Source organism: Physeter macrocephalus, chromosome 1, assembly GCF_002837175.3.
Source record: "Physeter macrocephalus isolate SW-GA chromosome 1, ASM283717v5, whole genome shotgun sequence".
Taxonomy (NCBI): domain Eukaryota; kingdom Metazoa; phylum Chordata; class Mammalia; order Artiodactyla; family Physeteridae; genus Physeter; species Physeter macrocephalus.
Genome location: NC_041214.2, coordinates 79,010,207 through 79,027,267, shown reverse-complemented (window position 1 = coordinate 79,027,267; position 17,061 = coordinate 79,010,207). Strand labels below are relative to the sequence as shown.

Sequence of the window (17,061 nt, the reverse complement as noted above, 5' to 3'; positions counted from 1 at the left end):
ACAGTGAGAGGCCCGCGTACCGCAAAAAAAAGAAAAAAAAAAAAAGAATAATTAAAAACTATACTGCCTTCAAAGTGAAGAGGGAGAAGATGGACTAGTGGAAAGTGAGGCAGCCCGGATTATAGCTTAAGTTACTGGTTTCTTTTTCCTTCATCCACCATTCCATGTACCACTGCAGTCTGGCATCTGCCCCAACACACCTTGGGAAAATGCTCTCCTAAGGTTATCAGTGATCTCCTGCTGGTCAATCTCATAGGCCTTTAAAATTTTTCCATCATTTAGTACCAAATATATACAAACAACCTGCTACACAAAGGCACTGTGGGAGATGATTCAACGTTTAAAAGGTGCCAGGCCTCAAACCCAGTACAGTCTGTGGTGGGGAATGACAAGAAGAAAAATAAGCAGAATGCAAGGCAAAGCATGAGACGCAGATGCACAGACGGCTCTGGGTGTTATCCTCACCTGTCCTCCCTTCCACCTCCTGCTCCTCACCCTACCCATCTTCTCTGTGTGATCTTTCCACTCCCATGAATGAAGCTACCTGCCCCCCCACACCCTCAACAACCACTCCCCATTCAGCATCCCCCTAATTACACACTCAGTTGCCACTTTGATGGCCTTCAAAACCAACACGTTCAAAGCCGCACTCACCATTCCTGCCGCCAGCAGCTTTTCCTGCAGAAATGTTCACCCTTAACACCTTTCTCTCCCTCGTCTCCCAAATCTCATCAGTCTCCAAAATCCTTTCAAATCTTCTTCCTGGATAGCCCTTGAACACATCTGCTTTTCTCATCTCTACAAGTCACTTGGTATATTTCAGACCACCCTGTCTCTTGCCTGGAGCGTTCAGTCAGCCTCCCAGCTGATCGCCTTCAGCTCTTTAGCCCATCTCTCATCAGCTGTCCACACTTTATCAGAATGATCTTTGTAAAGGCAAACATTGATCTTGTACTTTCCATGTTAAAAATCCCCATAATCCTCACCATAGAAGTCAAAACTCTTATGCCTGGCCCACAAAGCTCTTCGAGGCCTGACCCCACCTTCTATCTCATCCCTTCCCATCTCCCACTCCACACCCTATTATGGTCCATAATTAAAGTGATTGAATAGTTTTTCATCCAAATCCGAATACTCATGAGAGTGAAATGAGGCCCTAGTCCATAATTAACCTGAGACCAACTGGGATTCCCCAGGGCAAATTGAGACGTTTGACCATCCAGACCACAATGGCCACCTCAGACCCCAAATCTAAGTAAATTTTTCTCTCTTCCCCAGAGCTAACCGGCAACTTCTCTGTGTCTCTTGGCTCATGTTTTCAGAGACAGAGAATTCATTTGTCCCAGCTCTTCTTTTTAATGCAAACCTAAGTTATAGCCCCTGGCCAGCCTCCAGACTGGTTGGCTGCCCTTAAGTCAGGTGACCAGGATGGGCCATTCAGGGGTGTCCGTGGGGGCTGCCTCAGGGCATAGTACATGGCCAGGCTCACACATTCATAGTCACTCACTGCAGCAAGGCCTGTGGGTAGGGACTCCCTTAGAAGTGCATGGGGAGGAGGGGAGTGAGGTGGGGGGGAAGGGAGAAAAGGGACCAAGATCTGGTAGCATCTTATCCCTGGTTCCAGCTGTTCAAGAAGGCTATCCATTTCCCTGCTCTTTCTTCAGTTTGGTGATTTAGAGGTTTGGGTTGGTTTTCTATTTCGTAATAGAGTCTTGACTACATGGGACCACCATGGATAGGTCAGACCCCTCTTCCCCAGGACCCCCCATCAAATGTTGGACGATAGCTCTTGGGTCCCCTGCCCCTGGGTCATTCCTGCTCGGCAGTACAGCACAATCCACTGCACTCTGTGCAACCCTAGAGTTCACAAGAGCCTCATCAGAGGCCACCTAGAGCTTTGCCTTTCTTTAATTGTTGGGCTTATCTGTAAGGTTTCCTTGGAACAAAGGATTCTGTAGTTTTAAAATATTTAAAGACAATTGCCCTGAGTTTTAGAACCAGAGCCCATGTTGGGTTCACTGTTGTATCTTCAGTGTTTACAATAGGCTATGCATACAGTGGTATCAGTAAATGTTAGACAAACGAATGCATTATTGGGATCAAGTTCCTTTACCACCTGCTCTCCTCTGAAGGCACTGGCCTCTGAGTTCCCTGGACTTATCTTCTACACTTTAAAAACCCCTCCCCTTCCTTGGGAACATTTTCCTGGAGGTGACAGGCCTAGAATGGACACCACCAAGTTCATACCCCAGCCACCCTGCCCCACCTCTCCCAGTACTGCCAACCCATCAGCTGGGTAACTTGGAGGTAACCCCAGCTGAGTTTTCTTCTTTCTCCCTTTCAGATGCTGGTGTGCTGTTATTCACTACTGGAAACAGCAGAAATCACTTTAGAGAGGAAGCCATCTGGTTCATTAGTCTGATTAAACTCAAGCAATGGGATCTGAGCACAGTTCACATGATGAATCGTGTGTCTTCTCTTTGGCCACAGTGAATTTTGCAGTGATTATTAATCTTGGGGCTCAGTCACCCCTCACATCTGCAAAATCATGTGGGTCAGAAAGAGAGGACAGGGCTATAGCCAGATGATGTCAGGATTTTCTGAATAGAAGGGGTTCGGTCTCCCCTCTCTCCCTCATTGCAGGCCTGGCAAAATCCACCAAGTATGCCAGGCTCCCCAAGTCTGTCAGAAAGACCTGGTCTTCAGTGACAGTGAGACTTGTCTTTAAAATCAGATTTTGCTGCTTATTAGCTGTGTGATTCTAGGCTCAGATTCTTCACCTGAAAGGAGGTATAAAATGTATTTTTAGAGGAGTCGCAAGGACCAGCAACTACTTAAAGCTCCAAATGTAGTGCTTCAGAATGTCTGGAGTGTAGACGGAGGTGGGCAGAGATGAGAAATGAGTCAGAACAAGGTAAGCAGGGACCAAGTCACAAAAGGTCTTATTGGATGGGGAAAGGAATTTACGATTTTACGTTGAAAGTATTGGGGAAGTTGTAAAAAAAGAAAATCACAGGACAGTGATATGATCAGATCTGCATTTTGGGACGCATGAGGAATCTGCTCTCTTGCAACAGATGTGGAAATCAGCAAGGAAGCAAAACAAATCGTCACCGCTGAGGGGCTGAAGATGGAAGGGGGCACTGGAGAGGGAAAGTCCAACTGATCCTGAGGCTTCTGGCTTGGGTGGCTTTGCAGAGAGTGGGAGCCAATCTCTATGGAAAGGAGCACAAGTGGAGAAGCAAATTCATGGGACACAAGGAGACAAGTTGATTCCGGGACATGCTGAGTTGGAGTTAATAGTTCAAATGTTCCATAATGCCATAAAATCCGATATGTTGGGGATATAGAGTTAGACCCTGTCTAAAGGGATCAGCTCCCCAGGCCCTATTTCTAGGAAGATGAATAGCCAAATGAGCCAAGACCAATCTGTTTATCCCTCCGTCTGAAAGTTTTCCTGGGAGGTCCTTTTGGAGGCTCTAGCAGCCATGGCTGGGTCTAGAAATACTTCTAAGTTTTCTACCAAGAAATCTCACTTGCTGTGTAGAACAGCAAAACCTACCATTTCTTACTTTGCCCTCATCCTCCAGGTATGCTCCTGTGAATATACCTTTTCTCTGCTGGTTCCAGGGGTGGGAGGGGGAGGGTAGCAGCTTCAATAGGAGGGAAGAACAACTGGTTTGTGCTCCTGCTGAAAGAGGTCAAAGATGACCCCAGAGGATTGCTGCTCTTAGGGGGAAAAGTCACAAGGGTGGGGAGAATGGCAGGGATAAGCATAAGGAATAATGATAATCAGGGACAATAAAAAAGAACAAAAGATGACAAACAACCTACATACAAAGGAATCCCCAAACCTATCTACAATAGGAGAGAAAAAGAAAATGGACCTAGTAGGTGCCTTCAGAAGGTGGGTCCTGTGATGGAAAGAGCACAGCTTTTAGAGCTCCACAGTGTCAGGTTCAAACCCCAGGTGTAAGCATGGCTGTGTGACATTGGCTAAGTCATGGAGGCTCTCTGATGCTCAGTTTCTTCACCTGTGAAATGTACTGTAGAATAGTAATACTTTCCTTGCGGGGTTGGGGTGAGAGTTGGCCCAGTAAGGTGAGCAGTGCAGGGGAGGTGATGGATTTGTTTCTGTAGTTACCGCTGTGATCGCCTCCATTGCCCTCCTTCCAGCTGTCCTTGGGCTGGTTCTCCCTGCTTCACAACCACAGGAACAGCCCTGCATCCCCGTGGGGACCCAGACCCGAGGGACCCTCTCTGGCCACAGCCTGGGAAGACACTGAATGCAGGACATCTTCACCCAAGGAGCTCCAGAGGCCCCTTTTGGTTTGTGGAAAAATGAGGTTTGGCCTCAGCTTCCCTGGAGTTTGAAGACATCTGGTGATTATGAGAGAGGCAATGAGGTGGAATGAGGCTGGGCCTCGCTGTCTGACAGAACCGCACCTGCCTCCGGCCCACTGCCACCCCAGCTCTGTGACCTTGGGTGCCTCACCTAACTCTCCTGAGCATCAGGGTCGTTGCCTCCCCCTTGAAGGGCTGCTGTGAGGATGAAATGACACAACCCACAAGAGAGTGCTGGCACATGACACGTATTTTCCTTCTGCCTCTTCCTTTCTTCTTAATATCTTTGAGATTCTTGACAAGACCAGAAATTAAATATAAAACTGCATAGGGCTCAGTGATATAAATCAATCTCTTAAATGACTATTAAATGTAATTGTCAGCAGAAGAGAGCAGAAAACCCAGCATCCAGAATGCAACAAAATAAGCTGACTCTGACTTCATGGATGGATGGAAAACTGGCCAAGTTCCTATTCTTCCCCTTTTCTTTCTTTCTTTTCTTTTCTTTTTTTTTTTTTGATGCTGCAGAGATGAAGTAACACCAATACCCAGGCTGAGGAGGAAAATCTCCAAATATATTTATGTTTTGAGTTGCATACAAGAAGCAGACAGTCATCTAGAACAAAGCAGCCCAATGATGCTTATGCAGCAACTCGCGTTTTGGAGCTCAAATTGGGAACTTTTCTCCATCTCCATTCACCACCCAAAAGCAAAAGGATAAAGAGCACATTTCTGCTGTTTATTTCTATACTAAACAATCGGGAAAAGATCATGGAGTTGAGGTCCAAATTTCTATCAATTTTAATGACCAAGCATGAGGCAGTAAAGAAATCTAAAGCTCGCAGTATGTGCTTCAAGCTTTGCCTCAAGACCCAAGGAGGAAGACAAGCTTACTCTGCAGTGACAGTGATATTTCTGGGGGAAATATTTGAGAAGAACTGTGTGGGCAGCAGTCTCTACCTTCTTAGCCTCATCACCCTTAGGAGACCCACCGTCACAAACCAGCTCCCCGGTTCTCAACACAGTGGCACACCCCATCACTCCTAGAGACTTGGTGGGGCTTCTGTTGAGGGACCCAATGGAGGGCAGCAGTCACGGTGAGGGTCTGAGTGGAGTGTTTACCCAGGAGGCTGGTGAGGTGAGGGTAGGAAGGTAGGCAGACCATTCACATGGTAGAACCAGAAGCTAAGCTGAGGCTCTTCCTCCTCCCTGTGTTAGTTTCTACCATGCATCAGGTATGGGGTGGTATGGTAGGTACCTGCTACTAAATACTTGACAAACAGCTCTGGTGAGAGTGGGGCAAGGATGCCTGATTTAGAGCAGCATTTGCTGTAAATCACAGTGGTATAAATACTCTCACTGTGGCTGATTTCAAACTACCAACATGTTGTCACTGAGCACAGAATTGGGAAGAGATGCACACCATTGTCTCCAGTACACCACTGGGTAGGGCCCTGGGACCACCCCCGGCAGCAGGTGTCAACAGGTCTCATGTGTCACAGGAGGGCAGACAGAAGACCCTGGCTAGCTTTGAAGACACAGATAAGGCCTCATCACCTACCTCTGAGAAGTCTCATTCCAGCCCCCTCCAGCCACCTACCCCAGCTGGATGCCCTGTGCCTCTCTCTCCCAGATCAATTGTGAGGCCATGGTGTCATCATTTGTCCACACGCCAGTCCTCCCATTAAACACAGGCCCATTCTTCATTTCCATACACCCAGCACCTAGCAGAGCGCCTAGAAAAAGTAGGCTCGTAAAGAGCGTTTGGTCACTAAAAGTGTACTGGATGGACACCAGAATGAATGATGAGTGAATGTTCTGGGGCAAAGAGGAGGAGGAATGCGGAAGCTGCCATCAAGCATCTGCAGAGATGTCCTATAAAAAAGGGATGCATTTTATTCTTAAGGATACCAAGGCAAGATCAGGACCAACAAGAGGAAGTGGCAAGAAAACAGGTTTAGCGTCTCTTTGAAAAAATAAATAGAGCTCCTAGCCCCTACAAAGCCATAGAACGCAGGGTCCTCCCTGTCTTCCACTTCTCAATTAGCATCTCCTGCCCCTCACCCACTTGAAAAATGGCCCTGGTCTATTCCGCCTGCCTCCAGCCCTGCCCCCATGCCCCAGCACAGGGAGAGGAGTTTTTGCTGTTGTCACAAATACTGAGGGAACATCTGCTGGTGTGCATGCCTAGGCCAGCAGAGGTGGGGATTGCTCAAAGCAATGGAATATCTATAAATAAAGAAAAAGAACTCCCGGTGGGTGCTTGGGATCTCTCTCATCCTTCCTCCACCAACTGCTTGATTCTTTTCCCTTTAGACCTTAATCCCAAAGCCCCCTTCTCACCACCAATTCCTTCCCTGGGTGGTCGGTAATTTTTGCTCCACCTACTAGACTCAGCCTCTCAAGGACAGAGAGCAAGACTCCTGTCTGAATCCCCAGTGCCTACCATAGCATCTGGTACACTGGAGGTGCCCAAGAAGCATCTGTTAAATGAACAAATTCACAAATGAGAAAAAAAGTCCACTTCCTACACCTGTAGTTCGTATATCCCAAACTGGCAAAACTCCCAGAACACCTAGAAACAATTTGCAGATCAAGAAAGCCACGAAGCTAGCTAGAGTTCTGTGAGAAGGAGATTTGGGAAAACTCAGAGTCCCCCAAAGCACATCCTTCTAGGGCTAACTGTAAAAATCTTTTTCTCAGAGATAAATAACTACAAAAACCGTAAAATACAGACAGTTCCTTACTTAGGAACATGTTGTGTTCTGAAAGTCTATTTATGAAATTGTTGTTTGAAATTCTGAATACACTTTTTCATGGACCCACGTTAAGAAAAGTAACTGACAATGTAGCTCTAACTTGAGATATTTGCAAAGGAAAATAATAAGAAGCAATAAAGCTATATTGTGAAGGGAACTTTTTCTTTTAAACATCATAAAATAGACATATGGAATGTGCCAAACTGTACAATAGCCTTTGGACCAGGGGCAACACTGGGAAGCAATAAAATGAAAATTTAAATGGTTTCTCTTTATTTATTATGGATGCTGATAACTTGAGAAAAAGCCAGTTTCATCTGGAACAGCTGCAGTTGAAAGGGATCCCTGACAGGAGCTTAGCACTGGCTGTGGTGCTCAGATTTCAGGGTCCAGGTGAGTCACCTTTTAAAGATGCAAATTTCCAGCCTCTGCCCCCAGGGAGGCAGATTCAATGGGTCTGAGATAGAAGCCAGGAATATGCATTTTAACAAGCACTCAGGAGAGTCTGACCCAGGTGATTTGAAGACCACACCCGGAGGACTGCCAGCTGGAGAGGAAGGCACATCACCTCAGCTAAGCTTAAGTCTATCGCCTGAGACTGTCTCTCTTTGGTATAGCGCCTCGTCCCTTTTTCTCCTCCTATTTCCTTTCAGTGGTGGAAGAAGGTGGCCAGTGACTACCTGTCACTTCATGAGATATGTATGGGTTTACGGTTAAGAGCATATGTCAGAGAGATGAAAGAAACTATCAATCATTCAATAAAAATTGAGGGCTGAGATTCAGCTGGTATGCTGGTGATTAAAATAACAAAAACATTATACCTGTTGGAAAAGAGCTTCCACCCTGAGTATCACAACCCCCCCAGTACTTCCCTGCCAATAGCAGGTCCCAATTAAACTCTCTGTAGAATGGGATTAATAACATCTCCTTTGTAGAATTAATGTGTGTGTGTGTGTGTGTGTGTGTGTCTGTGTGTAAAGTGCTAGATACATAAGTATTTAACAAATGGTTATTTATTTCTATTATCATCTTGCTCAAAACTACTTGGAGAAGACAACATCAAAAAATACAGCCAGGCAGCAATAATCCAGTTTTATATCATACAGTTCAATTTGTTCACAAGTGCTGTAGAATGAAAATTCAAGCACGCTCAGTGTGGGAGACACTCACTCAGAGGAAGTGGGGAGTGTACTCACCGAGGGTTCTGGTTTCTCTTACCAGCTCCACTGCTTAATGCCTGGGTGATCTTGAGCGATCAAGTCTCCAGGGTAAAGTGAGGCTGAAGGTGCTCTCCTCACACGGCTCTCAGGAGGGTGAACGTAGGAACCCACCACAGTGCCTGGCACACAGTATGTGCTCAGCGACTGGTAGCTCTTTAGAAGATTTGAAAGTGGGGATCAACCTTCCCTCAGTGGTAGAACCTCAGGGACAACAAGGAGGTCTTCTTTAAATTCAATCCAATATTATTATTATTATTATTATTTTGTGGTACGCGGGCCTCTCACTGTTGTGGCCTCTCCCATTGCGGAGCACAGGCTCCGGACGCGCAGGCTCAGCGGCCATGGCTCACGGGCCCAGCCGCTCCGCGGCATGTCGGATCTTCCCGGACCGGGGCACGAACCCGTGTCCCCTGCATCGGCAGGCAGACTCTCAACCACTGCGCCACCAGGGAAGCCCAATCCAATATTATTGATCCCCTACGACGCACAATACTCTCTGAGCGATAGGAAGATGATTAAGATGTAGTCTGAGGAACAATTGCTGTCCCAGGGATGGGGCAGGGCAGTGGGTGTGAAGCACATTCAAGGAACCATAATAGGAGGCAGCCTGCTGTAAATACTAGGATAAGTGTTAAATAAATTTCAATGGGAGGAGAGGAGAGGGGATAATTAACTTCAGCAGACTGCGTTTAAGAGGTAGCACTACAGAAAGAATAAGAGAGAGGAAAAAGGCAGCTCTCCCTGCCGTGGGAGGAGCCTGAGTAGGATACAGAGATGGGTGGGTCCAAGGTGTGTTGGGATGAAGAAGCCAGTCAACGTGTGGACCGAGTCCTTGAAGGGCTTACAGGAAGTGTTAAGTGGATAAGTTAGCCGGGCCCACTTCACGGAGGACCTCACATGCCATTTTAGGGAATATCAAGGTTATTCTAAAGCAGTAACAACAATAATTCCATTCACTGAGAACTTATTATGTGACTGACACTGTGCTTTTTTTTGCAGCTACTTTAATTTTTTTTAATAGATCTTTATTGGAGTATAATTGCTTCACAATACTGTGTTAGTTTCTGTTGCACAACAAAGCGAATCAGCCATATGCAGACACGTCCCCATATCCCCTCCCTCTTAAGCCTCCCTCCCTTCCTCCCTATCCTACCCCTCTAGGTCATCGCAAAGCACCGATGATCGCAAAGGAGCTGATCTCCCTGTGCTATGCTGTGTGAATTTTTTAATAGATAATTTCTTCTAAACCCCGTAAAAACTTATGCATAATAAGTATTATCATGTCCATTTTATAGATGAGGAATCGGAGGCCTTGAAGGTTTTTAAGCAGAGGGAGGGCTCTGGGGTGTCAGCCTTCAGAAAGTAATTCTGGCAGTAGGTCGGGAGAATGGATGAGAGAAGGGCCAGCACTTAGGGGCCCCCTTAATTTCTAACATATTGTGAAATTTTGTCCCTCTAAACTGGTTAACAAGAGATAAAGAAGTGACCAGTATTTTTAAAAATGGACTGATTCTCTCAAAAGTTTTGTGAGTTGGCCAGGCTTTGAAGCACATGGTCATTTATGGAACTGGAAGCTTTTCCTCCCTGTGGCTCTTCCCAGGGGTCCCCAGAAAAACTTCCCCTTTAGGGACAGCAGTGAAGAATTCCACAGCAGTGTAGAATTCCACAGCAGTGTCTCCTGACCAGACAAGCAGAAAACAGATCCAGAGTGATGTGAGTGAACCAAAATTAGCCTCTTTACAAGCTCATTAAAGCATGAAGTTAAGCATCCATTGCCCAAAATACAACAGGAAGGCAACAGGCTTTTCTCTCTCTCTCTGTCCCTACTTCCTCACACTTCCCTTCCCTTCCTCCCACCGGGCCTCTCTCGACAGGCAACAATCAAAGCAGGATCTTGGATGGGTGGGTGTCTCCTTCCTTTTCAAATAAACCCAATCAAAGTTCCTGAGAAATCCACTGTAACATTGCATAATTCTAGGCAGGGGGCAGATTTGCAGCCTGTTAGTCTAAAGTCCGCCAGCTCCTTTATTAAGTTTTCATGTTAAAATATTGCTATCCTTAGGGGCGTGGAGACAGTTACTGACCCAAATTGTTGCTTCCTAGGAAGCAGACCAGTTAGTAAGTAATATAATTGGGCTTTTTTTTTTTTTAAAGACAGACTGTCTTAGGGGAACAGACCATCTTTAATAACTATACATTTTTCACACAGCAATTCTAAATATACAAAGCATTTTCACATATGCTTCATCATTTAATCATTACCCTATCCAGTGGTATAGGTATTGCTAGTTCCATTTTACAGAAGAGGAAACTGAGGCTTAGAGACACAGACCCAGGTCTTCCAATTCCATCTAAATGGTCTGTTTATTACTCTTAACCTCATGGCTTCTCTCTTGTGCTTTCCCTCCAAGTTTATCAGTTGTTATTGTGGTTATTTTTCAAGCTAGCCTTGTGGAGGTTGTCCCCCCCACCCCCCCCCCCACCCCCCGGTTATGAGGCAGTACTTAACACAGTAGCAGAGCCAGAAAGGGTTGTAGAGACCATTTCCAACCTCCTTATTTTACTAATAAGAAACCCGAGGCCCATAGAGGGAGTTGCCCTGCCTACATTCCCAGGGCTGGATTCACCTGCCCTGTTCATGGCGAAACTGTGACCAGGAGCCGAGCCTCCTAGTTCTTCTGTCCCCAACCACAGCCTCACAGTTTCTTTCAAGCACAACCTTTACAACCAAAGCAAAGAGGAAAGCTAAAGTTAGGACTTTAACATCCATTCCCATCTTCTACCTATTTGATAAAATGGAAAGATCCTAACTAATTATGAAATCATGAAATACTGGGTGGAAGGCAACTTGGAGATAATCTAGTGTAAGTTTTTGGTTTTGCAGGTGAGAAAAGTGAGGCCCAGAAAAATGAAGCAAACTGTCCCCCCAGGCAGGGTCCTGACTGAAGCCAGGTCGCCTGGTTCCCAGTCACTGACCCCACCTCTGTGACCTCAGCTATGTGCTGCATCATGCGCAGTTCCCCCAGCTTGTCAGAGACTTAAAGCTTTCCAGACACAGGTACCTGACGCAGCCCCAGCTTTGCCTTGGCAATAGAGATCAGGCATCAGCTGCCGGCTTGGATGATGTGTTCCCAGAGCAACATGGCAAGTGTGAGCTGCCAACATTGAAGTCTCTGGGAATGTAAAGTGTTGAGCCAGTTAAACATCCAAAAATGCCCTGTCTCTCAGAAACAGGGGTGACTCATCAGAGTGCTTGGCCACCAATGGGAACAGCATTAGGGTGGCCACGGAGGCTAAAACCCACGCTCAGAAGCCTCCAGCCCTTTCCTCACGGTTCTCCTCTCCAACCTGGACCCAATGCAGGCTCCACTGGGAAGCCCAGAACTTCCCCCTCCCTGAAACCCCCCTGGACTCTTCAAGTCCGGAGGAGGTCTCCCTTGTCACACCCTGAGAATCTGCTCTATACAACTCGACACTTAATTTTATACTGTCTTTCATTGCTTCTTAATCGTTTTGAGTGTTTGTTTTATAGCCGCCATGGGTTGCAAATGCTCTGGGGTTGGGGGGAAGTAAGCTTCCTCCTCTGTACCCTGCAGTGCATCTCCCAGTGTCACCCAAGAGCAGAGGTGTGCTCAGGCTCACAGCTACTCCTGCTTCAGACTCTTTCCACTTTACCTGCATTTGCACTTACAGCAAATGCTCGATAAATCCTCATTCGTTTCACTGGGGCTTCAGCATTTTCAAAGACAGAGTTCAGCAGCCAGGGACTCTGTCAGCGCATGCCAAGCCTCTGTGCAAACTAGAGAAAAGGCAGGACACTGGCTCTGCCACGCTGCACGGCTGGGCTGGTGGGGCCTGGGCTTCAGCCCCTCACTGGGCGCCCTGTGCAGTGAGCCACCTGCACCCCTGGGCTCTGGTTCCTCACGGAGGCAGCAACACGACATCTCTGCCGCCTGACCCTCCTCGGCTCTCCATTCTGACGGGAAGCCCTTACCCGGGGAAGCTGGCATCAGAGGCTTCCCAGCCCCTTCCCTATCAAAAGCAAACGAGAACAACAAAAAGCGCATATCTTCCATAGTTCCTCGATACTCATAGCCTGAAGTCTACACTGCTGGCAGGGCACTTAGGGACCCTCTACAACAGGGTCCCAACTTCCTTTCTTCTACTGTATGGCCCAGAACTCACCATGAGTTGTCCTCCTTCTGTGCTTTCGCTTTCCCTCAGCCTAGGTTGTCCTGTCTTGCTGATCTGTGTGTCAGATTCCTACTCTCCTCTCACATCCCATCCCAAACCTCACCTCCCCCATGAAGTCTCAATCAACATAAATGTTCTTCTCCGTGCTTCTCCCTACCTCCAGCCCCCTGCCTTCCGCGTTGCTTCAACCTCTTGCACAACCCTTTTCCCACATGTTATTTGCATGTAACCCAGTGGCCAGCTGTCTTTAAGTCCTCTGCCCACACAGGCTTCTCTGTACTCACCCTACATCAACCCAGATGCTGAACTCAACACCACCCTGAGTTCCCCAAAGGAATCTGCTCACAAATTGGGGAACAAATGCCTTTACAAATGACTTATCTCACAGTAAGGGTAGAGAGCAGGAACCTCATAGTGAGCCCCCTCTCCCCAGTAAGCAGACTGCTTACTGATCTTTGCAAGCATTCCTGTTCTCCAAATCCTTGCTTGGCAGCCCTGTTCTGGACGTTTCTCTCTCGTTACTCTTCCTCAGTGCACTCCCAGCCAAGTGTCTGCATTCTGTCTCTGCATGTCTTCCCCATTCCTCCCACCCAACTTATTTCCTTCCTGTTCAAATAGGCAGAATAACTCCATGTTGCCCCAACCCCTACCTGCAAGCATGCATCCCCAGATCCACCATGATGCCCGGCCAAATACAAGCTCTCTCTCAGTTTCCCCTTCTTTGGAAGGAGGCAGGATTAGACAGAACAAAATTGTTTTCTTGTGACATGTGTATAAGTGTGTTTTCCTCCACAGAGAATGTGGTTCAGAAGGCAAGGATTTTGTCTTCTACATCCACCCAACCTAGCACAGTGAAAATACATACAGTAAGTTTGAGACCAGCCTTTTCCTCTATCAGGGACAGGGACAGTTCTAAGCCCTTTCTGTCTCTTGCTTCCTCTTTCTTCCCAAGTAAGGCCCAGGACTACAGTCAGGGGAAAGTGCCTGAAGACACAGCAGGAGCTTAACAGACGGTCAAGAAATGAATGAGTCAGTGAGTGAAAGGAAAACAAGAAAAGATAAAAGAACTTTGAGAGCACCCGCACCAGGATTATTTCAGTCTAGCTGAAGGGAACTTTAAGAACCAAGCCAGGATGATAGATAGATGACAGGTGAATGGTAGGATGAAGTGTGAACATGAGGTTCTTGGTATTGGCACTGCCTTCACTATGCTCTGGAACCTTTGGGAAATCTCTGAGCCTCAACTTCTCATGTGTCCCTTCATCCTGCCTGCAGATGGCCCAATACGGACACTGACCATCAGGGTCCTCGGGGCTGTTTGACATTCATGTTTGAGGCTTCTTCCCCAAATGCCCAGACACCCAGGGCCCCTTGGCGCCTCTGCATCTGCCGAAAGTTTTTCTTGGCTGCAGTCCTGAGCCGGGGACCTTCACTGCCTGCTGGCGGAAAAGAATTCTCAGTTGTGGAAACTGGTAAACTCTACATATTTTACAGATGAGAGACCAAACTCCGGATGACTCTAAATGTGGTGTGAAATGGACAGAAGTCACCCTGCTGGTGTGACATGCCTAAGAGAGTGTCATCACCACCACTGTCACCCCATACAGACCTGCACGTCATGAAAAGAGTGGTGCCTTGGCCAATGTTGGCCCTCATCACTTACCCCTCACTCCCAGCCCCTTTTTTGTGCTTTTCTACATTTTAAAAGTAAGAAGGGGTCTATCTGCTGTGCAGGAAAACAGCCCATGGTCACCTCAAAGCAAAGGAGAAAGGGAATTAACCCTCAGTCCTGAGACCTGATCCAGCGATCAGAGCCCAGCTCCGGTAAGCTGCGGCGGTTACCACTATACCTGCGGAGGGAGAAAGCTTTTCAGATTGAACAGCCACCAATCCCCAGCCTCCAAAATGCGTCCCTGGGCAGGGGCAGTGATTTGAATGCTAGAGACAGTGCCTAGGGAACGGACCGTATTTGTTGACTTTTAATTTTTTGTTTTTTCTTTGACTTGGTCGAGATAGTGAGGCAGCCTAGGCCCTGGCTGAGATGTGGGTATTTGTCAAACCGTTGTCCCTGTCCCCTGAGTCAGCGGGCCTTTGGCCTCTCCCTGCGGAGCCCACCACTGCTGCACCCTCTCCAAACCACTCAGCCTCTAACTCTTCCTCCCAAACCGAAGCCCTATCCGTGAGAAGTGCTCGAACCACCAAAGGGGCGCGGGCTCTCACGAAGCCCACCCGCATTCACGCGTGTGTGTGCGAGCGCGCGCGCGGGGGTGTGGCGCGTGTGCGCGCGCACGCGGTTGTGTGGCGGGGGGCGGGCTCTGCGCCCGCAGGCAGGGCTCAGCTCGGAGCGTGGCATCCTGACTTGCCCGCTGCGAGGGGCAGGGCGCCGCAGTGCCGTAGTAGCGGGCAGCCGAGACGCACCGCTCGGGAGCCGCGGGTACCGGAGCTGGCAGAGACCCCGGCGCTGCCTAACCCCCACCGAGCCGCCCGAGCTCCAGCCCCCTCCCCGAGAGGGCTGCGCGGGCCGCAAGACGCCCAGACGCCAGCCTCGGTCCCCTTTCAGTCTCTCGGTTCATCTTTCCTCCCAAGTAAGGGAATAAACCCCAAGGAAGGAGCGCTCCGGAAAACCGCGCAACAAAGTGTTGCACGCTGAGGTAAGACCGTGGCCGGCGCGGTGGAGGGGGGCTCGGGCTGGGGGCGCGGGTTGCAGCAACTTGGAAAAGGGGAGCAAAGCGGGAGCCGGTCCCGTGGCCAGGGGACGGAGCTGCAGACAAGGCCTCGGCGCCCCCCACCCCGCCCCCGACGAAGCCACCTGCCACACAGCCCCGGCCGGAGGAGATGCCCCGCTGACAGGGTGAGGGCACGGGGAGCCGCCCGCGGTGGCGCACCGGCTTCCTCTTCGACTGGGAGGACCTTCCGAACCTCAAAGGTGTGCGGGCGGGAGGCGTCCTGGCTCCACGCAGTTTGCTGAAGCAACTGGTCAGATTTCGCCCCTTCTAGACTTACCTTTGGTATTCAGTTCGCGCTCCAGGGTGCACAAGGGCGGCAAAGAGCGGGGACACTTTTTCTAACGTCTGGCCGCCAAAGCGTCTGACCGTCCCGCGGGGTTCCAGGACTTTGGGGGACTCCACAAAGCCCCCGAGCTAGGGGGCCGTAAAGGGAAGCTGAAGAGAACGCGGAGACCTTTACAAAGAGTAGCTACGGAAGGAGAGGAGGGTCAGAGAGAGAACGTCGGGTTGACCTGTTTAGTCTCGGACTCACAAGATGTGTGTTCCTGTGTGTGCGTGCATCTAGTATCACCTGTGGGGCTTTCGAAAACTCCACCAGTGCACTCATCCTGCACATTCAGTGATTTTCTTCCTCTAGACGAGTGGGCTAGAATTTGGGGAGGGGGCTGTGGAGTTCGAAAAAGACCTACGGGTGATTCTGATGCGCTGTCCTCATCCGTGCCATCACTGCAGCGGGAAGCACGAGACCGGAGCCAGGAGGCAGCTCCCAGGTGTGAGCGATCCAGGTGCGGGACTCAGACCTTCCCGCATCCTCCCTCTTTCCCCACGGCGAGGCAGGAGGGTCTGCAGCAGCGCGCGGTGATTTGTGGCTGCGCCGCAGTGGCGCGCAGGAGACCTGCGAACCCGCGGGCGCGTTCGCAGGCGGGCGCGGGGCGGCTGTCTCCTCCGGCTTCATTAGCATACGATGACCTCGCTGTCCCGGAAGAGGGCCTGGGAGGGCTGTTTGTCCTTCTTTCATTTCGGGACTTGGGGGAACGCACCTTGTTTTGGGAGGTGTGGACCAGGGGGAGTCGCTGATGAGGGGCAGCGGTCAGGACACAGGGCTGGGAACTGCCCCTCGGGTTCGAAAGGGGGAGACGACGTCGCTATTTCGGTGCCTGGGATTTTTTGTTTAAAAAACAGCTCTCAGAGTCGCTTACTGGAGCACAGGGCATCCCTCGTTGTCAGCGAAGGGTATAAGATCATAGGGGGCAAGTGTCATCACTGTTTGGACACACACACACATACTGTTTTCCTTTGTGCTTTATGCCCCTCTCATTCCAGGGCCGTGTCCTAACGTGGGAAGGGACTTAGTCTTCTTAAAAAGGGCTGTACTTGCCTCCGTTCCAAAGGTAAATTATACTCATCAAATACAGGGTCTGCCGCTAAGCTAACTTCCCTGCTGTACCTCCCATCCAAGTCTTTTCTTTACGGATCACCCTTAACGTTTGTGACTAGCACCGTAGGCGTTATTACAAGCATTTTTCTGGGAGGGGTGTGGGAGTAGGGAGCCAGTGGATGGGTCTTTGCCACCTTACAATCTCATGTCAGTGTTTGGTTCACATCAACCCAGACATGGGGAGAAAATGATAAACAATCAGAGCGTCTTGGATCCTAGACTTTCCGAGGTAGGAGAGACTACTGAGGACATCTGTTCCAGCTCCCCCTCAAACCTCGCAGAGCACCTGCAGCAGGTAGGGGAGGATCCCACCAACCTTGCACTCCCAGAGGCCCCAGCTATGCTCGAGAGTCTCTGCTCAGGAAAGTACCCATAAAGCA

At 49.1% G+C, this 17,061-nt stretch overlaps 1 protein-coding gene and 1 long non-coding RNA gene across 11 annotated transcripts in view; one reads left to right on the top strand and one right to left on the bottom strand.

Moving 5' to 3' along the window:
* LOC114486586 (uncharacterized) overlaps positions 1-15,910 on the bottom strand; it is an 81,758-nt gene extending 65,848 nt beyond the window's left edge. Inside the window, exon 1 of one of the 2 annotated variants that reach the window (XR_008617133.1) lies at positions 15,521-15,910. This is a non-coding gene — a long non-coding RNA (uncharacterized lncRNA). The remainder of the gene's footprint in view (positions 1-15,520) is intronic. The other variant, XR_003680581.2, reaches the window with a different exon arrangement.
* DGKG (diacylglycerol kinase gamma) overlaps positions 14,871-17,061 on the top strand; it is a 201,980-nt gene continuing 199,789 nt past the window's right edge. For 3 of the 9 annotated variants that reach the window (XR_003680567.2, XM_028491932.2, XM_028491924.2), the window contains exon 1: positions 14,872-15,168. The gene's annotated coding sequence lies outside the window, so the exon portion shown is untranslated. Of the gene's footprint in view, positions 15,169-16,566; positions 16,635-17,061 lie in introns of all 9 variants that reach the window. The other 6 variants (XM_024124289.3, XM_028491912.2, XM_028491913.2 and 3 more) reach the window with 3 other exon arrangements.